Raw genomic sequence first — 9,923 nt, forward strand, 5'->3', positions numbered from 1 at the left:
AAATATTTTGTATTTTATTAACTGTTTACATTTTAATTTGTTTAGTAGTAGCATTTTTTAAAGTACAGAGACAAAGATATTTTGATTATTTTATGTTTATAGCTGTCTTCTACTACTAACTTAACTCTCAACATCAGTTTTCTGACATGGAACCTAGTAAAGCATTATAGGTTAGGCAAGGTCAATAAAAGGGATAAACATGATAAATTTAGACTCCACATAAACCAAACTGTGCATCGCCCATCAAGGTCATGGGAACCCATGGCTGCCATCTACATCTTGGAAGTTCAGGCTACGACAAAGCCAAGGTTTCTAAAATTCCATAAACATAATCTTTTTGTGTCTTTGTGATGAGTAGATTTTAAAAGATAATTTACAGTTTGTAATTACAGACCATATCTATGCTTCTGTGTGTACCTCTATCAATGTCCTTTATTATTTGCTGGCATGCTTGTTTTTATGTGCATGACTGTTTTGCCTGCATGTATGTATGTGTACTGCAGGTTTATCTGGTACCCATGAAGCCAGAGAGGGTACAGGTTAGTTGGAATCCACTATATGGGTGCTAGAAACCAAGATGGATTCTTTGCAAGAGTAGAAAGCATGATTAGCCACCAAGCCACCTCTCCAGCCCCTTTTCTATACTGTTTTCACAAAAAAGCAGTTTTTCAACAAAATACTCTTGCAAAGACAAACTTTTACAAACTAAAATCTATGTTCTGTGATTAGCATTCCCAACTAGTATCGTTTGCTTTGAAAGATTCCATGCCACACATTGAATTCTGGAGAGGCTGTCCACCTGAAAGTGGGTAGCCAGAAATCCCAAGGTTATCTGTCATAAGATGTCTTCTCTCTTGCTCTTCTTGTTACATTGGGACACCCATAAGGAATGACATACTCCATTATGGGTTATAGTTTGGACAAAATTGAACGTTTACTCCAAAACCAAAACCGGCCAGAAAATTCATACTCACACATTGGAACTGCATATATCAGTGCCAGAAAACTTGGAAAGTGTACCTCTGACACTGTGACAACTTCAATTCTTTCTTCCCTTTCCCCTTACAATTTACTCTTTAAAGAAACTGGGTCACTTGTACCACAGGTTTTATATAGTCTGGGTTTTTCGAGTTTCATCCTCTAGTGTTGTTAAACATGTCCTTTTGAACCTTCCAGTCAACTTAACTATTACAGAATGACAACCCTTCACATCCTATTATGCTTACCCTGAGCTAGAATATGTGCAGTGAAGGCCAGCTAAATTTTTGATCCTTTCTTATCATTTAATTAAGCTTCCAAAGATAATTGGTTTCTAGCATCTGTCACATGTGTTTAATAACCTTTTAAAACATTTTAAAGTATCTCTATGGAACCCATTGATTAAAATACATTTCAAGTGTTTTAATCAATTTCTATTATTATATTCATGTTTAAATTAACCTAATTTTGGTCAGTGGAGCTTAAATAAGTTGGATTCTTGGTCCTCTGACCTTGATTCAGAGTTTTTTTTAATACATTCTATATTTCTGGCTAACATTTTTCCAGGTGTATTTTAGACATTTCTATATCTAGGTTTCACTATTTCTCCAAAAATGAGAAATGTCATTTTCATGGGATGATTTGTGCAGACAATAGTCTGACAACTGTGATTTGTTATTATTTCTAAATAATTTTACTGAAAGAGGAAAACTATTGTTTGATAAATGTAGTTCATACAAGTATTAAACTTAAAACATCCAGGATTTTAAATTCTTTAATCTTTTGCATATTTCTGTTTTTACTCAATTCTAGATTACCCACTTATCAACTGCATCATTCTAGTTTACTTTTGCCTCATGGCATACTATAAATATCATGTCAAAATAAGAATATTAAACCAATATATTCATAGGTGAAAATATTTTGAACTGTTTATTTTAAACTTTGTATTATCCTTAAGTTTTCATTATCTTTAATGTGGCAATGAAAATAATTTCCAGAGATATTCTAATAGAAATATTATTCTGTGGAAGAGATATTTACAGAGTTAGGGAAGGAAAGAGAGAGAGAAAGAGAGAGAGAGAGAGAGAGAGAGAGAGAGAGAGAGAGAGAATGGCAATATCTGTATTAGACACCAAAGCCTCAGTGCCAGGGATGGATTACTTCTAAGATTCCCTAGAGCACAAAGTTTTCTGGCTCTTTCCAATGTTCTTGATTTCTTTTCTGATATCAGGTAAGCTTGAGTGCTTCAGGTAAGCCTTTGGAATGCAAGCTGGCTTAAATCACACATCTTCTGTACTGGCCCTAACTATGAAATGGCAAGATTATCACATCAGACACACAACCAAAGAAAGAAGTTCACATGTATATGCCAAATGCAAAACATAAAACAACACAAATGGTCAAAACAGCATACTGCCTCCTTATTCCTATAAAATCTTCTCTAACACCCAGTCTTAATACATGGGAGGTGTTTAGTCTTACTGCAACTTAATATGTCATCTTTTGTTGACACTCATGGGAGGAATGTCTTTCCTGAACAGAAATGAAGGAGGAGTGGATTGGTGTGTCGGGACAATAGATAGCTAGGGGAAGAACCAAGATAAGAAGAGGGAAGTGAAACTGTACCGAGGATGTGAAATTAAATAATTAATCAATTAATTATAAAATGAATTACCCCTATGAACCCTGGAACACAAAATTTAAAAGAAAAATTATCAATTTTATCAAGGAATTTAAATAATCTAAACTTCACTGAATTTCAAGAAGATAACAATAAATGCTAGACTGATATCTAGGAAAATACAAATGAATGAAATGAGAAAGATAACGTGTGACTTAAAAATTGAATTCAATTAAGCAACAGAAATATTGAAGATGTGTTGTGTTGCATAGTTTTATGACAACCTGATGATTAGGAGTCATTTGGAAAGAGAAACCCTCAACTAAGAAAATGCATCCACAAGATTGGCTTGTGAGCAAGCCTGTGAGCCATTTTCTTGATTAACAATTGACATGGAAAGGTCAAGCTCACTTGGGCAGTGCCAGTCTTGGGCAGAGAATCCTGGGTGCTGCAGGAGAGCGGAATCAATGAGCTATGAGGAGAAAGGCCATAGGCAGCCTTCTTCCCAGCCTCTGTACCAGCCCCAGATTCCTGCCTTGAGTTCCTTCCCTGGCTTGGTCGGATGCTATACTACAATCTGTAAACTAAAATAAACCTTTTCACCCTCAAGGTTTTGGGTCATTGCTTTTAATCACAGCAATAAAAGCTCTAATTAAGAAAAGAGTGAACACTTGAGTGCACCATAAGTACAATTAAAGAACTCTTTCTTCCCACTGACATGTGACTGCCACGTATTGTACATTTATAGCTGTTTTCATGCTGGCCGTTGTTGTGGCTGATGGTATCACTACCGGGTAGCACTATTCATCTTTACCTAACAGATTTCATTTTGTGTGATTGCTCACACAATAATTGCTCATCCAAATAATCTTGATGCATTTAGTGATTTGTTCCTTTTTCTGCATTACTTTGAGGATTATATTTGAAGTAGACTTACTGTTAATGCTATCTTTGGAATTTCTTATTGGAACATTTTTCATTTTACTTTTGCAAATTTTTTAACAAAACTGTGATTTTTTTTTGGAAGTGAGGGGAAACCAGAGAGATTAAAACTTAACTATGTCTGCCACCTTTTCAAATCTTCACATTTAATTTTAATTTCAGTATGATATACAGTAAAATATAAAATATTTATTTTGCATCAACTTAGAATAAATTAGACTGAATTCCTTACTTTCAGTCTTTATTTTTAAAAAAGAAGAAGAACATTGAGAAGTAGGAAGCATGAATAGCTGGATTATATGTGTCAAAAATGCCAGTTTAGAAAGTTATTCACAGAACTTCTAAGAAATTTTGTTATAGTAAGATGCTTCAGCTAATTAAAATACTTGACACCAAGCCATAGGTCCTGAGTTTATCCCAAGGACACACAGGGTGGAAAGAGAGAAACAGTTTTAAGTTGTTCTTTGACCTCCATAGATACGTTTGACATGCATGCACCCATACACTTACACTTAATTAACTAATTCATGTAATAAAAACTTAAGTTTTAAATGAAGCAATAGATAAATATCTATAAATTAAAAGATGGGTTGCTAGAGACATAACACAGCAGTTAAAAGTGTCCACTACTTTTCCGGTGGACCACAGTTCCCCCAACTTAGGGTCACAACTGTCTGTGACCTCAGCTCCTGGAGATCTGATGCCCTCTTCTGGACTCTCACGGCACTGCAGACAAATGCACATACCCACACGGACACACAAGTGCACATAATGAGTAGTAAAGACAAAAAGTAAACTAAGAAGATTATTTGACAGCTTTACTTAAGCATGGTACATGCTTTCTTGATGTTCATCATAAAACATGTCCATTCTGTTCTCATTGTAAGATCCACTCTACAAAGCTGGGAATAGCCAGTCATTTGTTAACCGGAAAGTCATTCCTGGCATTTTATTTCATTTTCTAAATTCTTCTCTCATATGTTACATCCTGAGCAAAATTTTTCCTTCCTCCTCTCCCTTTACCCTCTCCCCCAGGCCCTCTACTCTTCCATTTCCCTTTGCAAAAGAGGCTTTGTTTTTAATCAAACTAAGCTAATTCTAAAACTATATTGAAAATAAAGACATCTCTGAAGACACACTTATCATGAATTTATAAAGTCCCATTATGTGTTAATAGAGCTTGGTGCAGGTTGGAAAAGAATAAGTATGTCATGAATCACTTAGTGATGAGAGCTCAAACTGAGCCTTCCATTGCTTCTTAGCTTCTGCTTCCTCTTCTCTGCTTAACTATGTCACTTTTACCCCACTTGCTTGGAGACCTGTATTTGAATGTGAACACCAGAATTGAGAGAATGGAAATTCCATCTCCTTCAGAATAAATGAAATTATTGTTTGTCCAGAGCCAATAAATAAGATTTTCTTATCATCATTTCCATAAAAATAAAACCATCACAATTGTACCACTAAAAAATAAGAAACTCCATTTCTAAAAACAAATAAAACTTGAAGAAATTCCTCAGCTATCACATTGAAAGCAGCAAATAACATATTATAAAGTGTTATCTTCTAATTTGATTTAAATTATGATCAAAACAAAAATACTAATGACCCATACATTCTAAAAACCACAGAAGAAAATGTGTGTAATATTGTACTAGGCAAACATTTATTATTTAAAACATAAGAAAATAGTAACCATTAAAATCAGTGTGAAATGGCTGCAAACAAAATCAAAATTCCTATTTTGACACTATTTTTGGTCCTTTCCTTTTATTGAAAATAGGTTGTTTCCCCTCACACAATATATCCTGATTACAGTTTCTGCTCCCTCTACACCTCCCAGGTCCTCACACCCCCACTCCCATACAGATTACACTGCCTTCTGTCTCATTAGAAAAAAGACTTCTAAGGGATAATAATAAAATAAAACATATAGAATAAGACAACACAAAATACAGTATTGGAATAGCACCGAATATACAAACAGAAGGAAAAGAACCCAAGGAAAGGTACATGAAACTGATACAGACACAGAGACCTACTGAATTGCACATTCAGAAATCCCATAAAAACATCAGTCTGAAAGCCATAAGATAAACTCAAAGGACCATAGGATATATATCTTAAATTTACGTATATAATTTTTTATATAAAGTTACATTATGAAATAAGGAAACTCCAATGGTGCCATTTTGTTTGTTTTCTGTTAACCATCAACTACTTGCAATGCTGCCTACCCTTAAGAGTAATTTACTTGCCCAATGAGAGTCCCTTGAAGAAAATTAACTTGCATTTGTAAGTGGCTATCTGTCTGGGTTATGGATGGGGACATATGTCCGTTTCTCCTTATAGCTCAGGGTCCCATCTGGTGCAGACCTGTGCAGACCCTGTGCATGCTGCTTCAGTCTCTGTGAGCTCACACGTGCATTAGTTGTACTCCGTTTAGAAGGCCTTGTTTCCATGGTGCCTTCTATCCCATCTGGCTATTACACTCTTTCAACCTCCTCTTCTGCAGTGTTTCCTGAATCCTGAGGGGAGGGATTTGATGGAGACAACCTGTTTAGGCCCAAAACTTTAGGGTCTCTCTTTCACTGCGTGGCTGGCTGTGAGTCTCTTTGTTTTCATCTGCTGTAGAATGAAACTTCTCCAACTATGACTGATCAAGGCATTGATCTATGAATATAGCAGAATGTTATCAGGAGTCATTTCATTTTTTATGGTCTTCTTCTTCTTGTTGTTGTTGTCTTTGCTTGTTTTAAGAACAATAGTATTTGGTTTTACTCTAGGTCCTTGGGTTATCTAGTCTTAGGTTCTTGGTCGCCCAAGGAGTGTCTGGTATGATTTCCATCTCATGGAATGGTTCAGTGTCACATACTGGCAGGAATTCATCATGGCACTGTTTTTAAAAACACAAAGGAAAAACTACAGATTTAGACAATGTGCTCTCCATCCATAATCAGACAAAGAATATGCATAACACATGAACATGCAAAGCAAAGGACAAGCGTTCTTGTCACCAGCTGGCAGGAGACTCAAGCAGACATTTCATAAAGAAGTATAAACAGCCAATGGGAGTAAGACAAGTAATCAAGAACATGTAACTAAAAATCACAGATAAAGGGACCAGAGATATGTTCAGTGGTCTGCATGAGTGCATGCCACACTTTCTAGAAAACACAAGTTCTCTTCTGAGTACCCAATTCAGGCAGTTCACACCCATCTGCAACCCCAGCTCCAGAGGATCTGCCACCCTTTTCTGGACTCTTCAGTACCTGCACACATATGCATATGCACACACAGACTCACACATGTAAACATATATAAGGATAAATTATAAAATAAAAACACGGAAAGATACCCTTGGACACAGTTTAGAACAAATGGGGTTCAGGAGCCTTACAATGTCAAGGAAAGAGTCTGTACTCAGGGGTTCTATACCCAGTCTCACAATTTAGATCACACTGAAGTAGTCGGGACCTCAGTACTTACCTTACAATTAAAAAACAAAACAACAGAATGAGAAAGATGCAAAGAATGATAAACTTGATATCTAATTTTCAAACATGTTTAATATAAGGAAATTACCCACTTCATAAGGAAATTTCCCACTTCTAACTTTGAATAATAATTTTTAAGGCCACAAGACACCAAAAGATTTTCCTGTATTTAGTGACAACTTTTAAAATGAAGGATTTTTTTTTAATTTTTTAAAATGAACAATTCTTAAGGCAGGATAGTAAGAAAAGTCACTTTTTGTATATGGAAACTTTCCTGTCATTGATCACCTGGGAACTTTCGTTAACGCTCTTAAAGAAGTGAGCAGATTTCCTCAATGAGAGTCAAATTGTAAACAGAGAGAGAAAATATAAAATAAGTACAGAGTCAACAGTCAAGGACTTCTTGGGGAAGGCTGCAGATTTCCTGAGAAGTAATGGCAACTGTTTACCACGGGGAAAAATTTGTTTTATGAATAACAAATGTATGTATCCTAATCCATAACAGTCTAGAAAAAACACCAAAACAAGTTTACAAAAGCAAAGACGTACAACACAAAACTAATTTAAGAGACTTGTGAATCTGTTATATTGATTATGATAGTTGCTTGGTGAAATAATAAAACAATGGAAGCATACATGTTGAGCAAATACACACCTGCAAAATTGTTTAGTGGCTTATGAGGGACTGGTAGAAGTAAATTCAAACTAAATAATGCATGGATGTGCACTTTTGCCAGAGTCTCCTTGATGCTTCTTGAAAGAGTTTCTTGCAAAGAGAAGTAGCTTATTAAATATTCACTGTGTGAATTAGAGGTATGTGTTTAAATTCAAATAGATAAATTTTGAAGGACAGATACAGGATAATGATATGCAGGGGAGATTAATACCTTTGACGTTTATAGCTTCGATGACAAGTTCAATTGCCACATGTCCTACTAAGTCAGAAAAATTAATTAGAATAGAAACTTATCTCTGTATACTTCATGAATGAGTAATAGAGAGAAGAAACAACCCGGTAACAATTACTGATTCTGATTTGTGTAACAAATAAAATTAATTAATCTGATAATCAGACTCACTTTATGTTTAAATCTTGGCCCAGAATGTATTGTCTCCCTCCTAAACTGCAAAACAAAGCATGCTTCTACTCTCTGAAGTCCATATTGCCATTCACAAATATTGCTATACATGTGGACATTGATTGGTTGACTGTGTATACTGTCAGGAGCAATTTCCCTCTTGTTGAGAACTTAAGTTCTAGCAAAGAGCTGTTGGTTACCACGAAGGTGTGTTTGCCACTGCTTTACTCTTAGGGTTATTGTGCCATGTTGGGTCATGGTTCATAGTAGTCATATCTGGGTTGGGTTGCCGATTGCTTCCCTCCCTTAGAAGTTAGCATGATATCATCTGGTGCCTTGAAAGCTCGTCCTCAGGGACAAGACTTTCAGACCAGGTCCAGCTCAGGGGACTCTAGGGCCTGTGTCCAAACCACATGGTGTCTTCAGCAATATGGACTTACGTTCCACATCTGGGGGATAACCAAGAGCACATGTAGACCATCAGAGAAAACCACAAACAACCCATTATCTTTTAAATATCATCCTAAATATGAAAATGCAAACATAATGATTTTATTCATTAGTGTAAAGATTTATATATTAAACTTTTGCAGTCATGTAAAATACATTTTCTTTAATTCTTTGGATTCATACTTATTATTTTTATAAAATGAGAAAATGTTTAAAAAATTCAAATCTATTATCTTATATTTAAATATATTTAACAGCTCTATAATAAATTAGAAGGACAAAACATTTCATTCAACTTCATTTCAAAGTATTTTTTTATAAAGATACAATGTATCTTAGGGAAAAGGGCTCTCATTTTTGTGTGGTTACTTAGTATACAGGTAGATTTCTTTTCATGTTACTTTAATCATTTGATGTAATGAACTGTTGAATTTTTCCAGTAATGGAGTATTTTCATGTTGAAACATACAAATAATTTTCTAAACAAATAATTTACAAAACTAAAATAAAGCTATTTGAAAGTATTATAAACATATTTATTGTAAAATCTTCTTTATCATGCTCTATCGAATATTGAATTCATAGAACATTTTACAACCTACTTGAACTTTCAGAACTGTATGATATTAGGATATCACTAACATTATAGAGTTCATTAGTTATGAGTGTATGAAAGCTATTTCAGCATTCAGAGGGCAAAATTATTTGCATGTCTCAGTGATGAAGTTCAGAAATGTTTAGTATTATTTCTATAAATTGCCCAAATTTATTTTACTGAATCTCTTTAAATTAAAATTTCTCCCACTCCTGTCTCATTTCCTAAAACAGAAGCATTACAATGTTTGGGAGTCTCAAACAAATTGTACAGGGATATGTGACATTTTCTTCAATAATAAGTTTCTCTTTCACTTGTCTATATCTACTACCCTCTCTTCCTGCCCAATAGGTGTTTGAAGCCTGTATGATTTAGCAGCAGAATTGTATAACAGCCTTTATCTCATGTGGATAATTAAGGACATTTGCTACTTTAGTCTTGATTAGTCTTGATATAATCCCAGTGATAACATCCTAAACATCACTGCTGGTCCCAAAGGTTAGGTAGCCTGAACGGCTCTAGTCTGTTTGTGAATCTACATGACTTATCAGTGCCCTCTGAGGGCGGAACGACAGAGACAGAACACTCTCTAAGTGGAAAAACAGGCAAGCAAATAACCAGAAAAGAGTCACATGCTCTGCAAAATAAGGTTATCTTTTTTTTCATTCATTTGCTAAACTATGAAGTGGCAGGTTTTCCCTGGTTCTCTGATGCCCTGATCTATTCAGACATGAGGTTCTATCTTTTCCTGGTATTCT

The sequence above is a fragment of the Microtus pennsylvanicus genome, chromosome 21, assembly GCF_037038515.1.
Source record: "Microtus pennsylvanicus isolate mMicPen1 chromosome 21, mMicPen1.hap1, whole genome shotgun sequence".
NCBI classification, from domain to species: Eukaryota; Metazoa; Chordata; class Mammalia; order Rodentia; family Cricetidae; genus Microtus; species Microtus pennsylvanicus.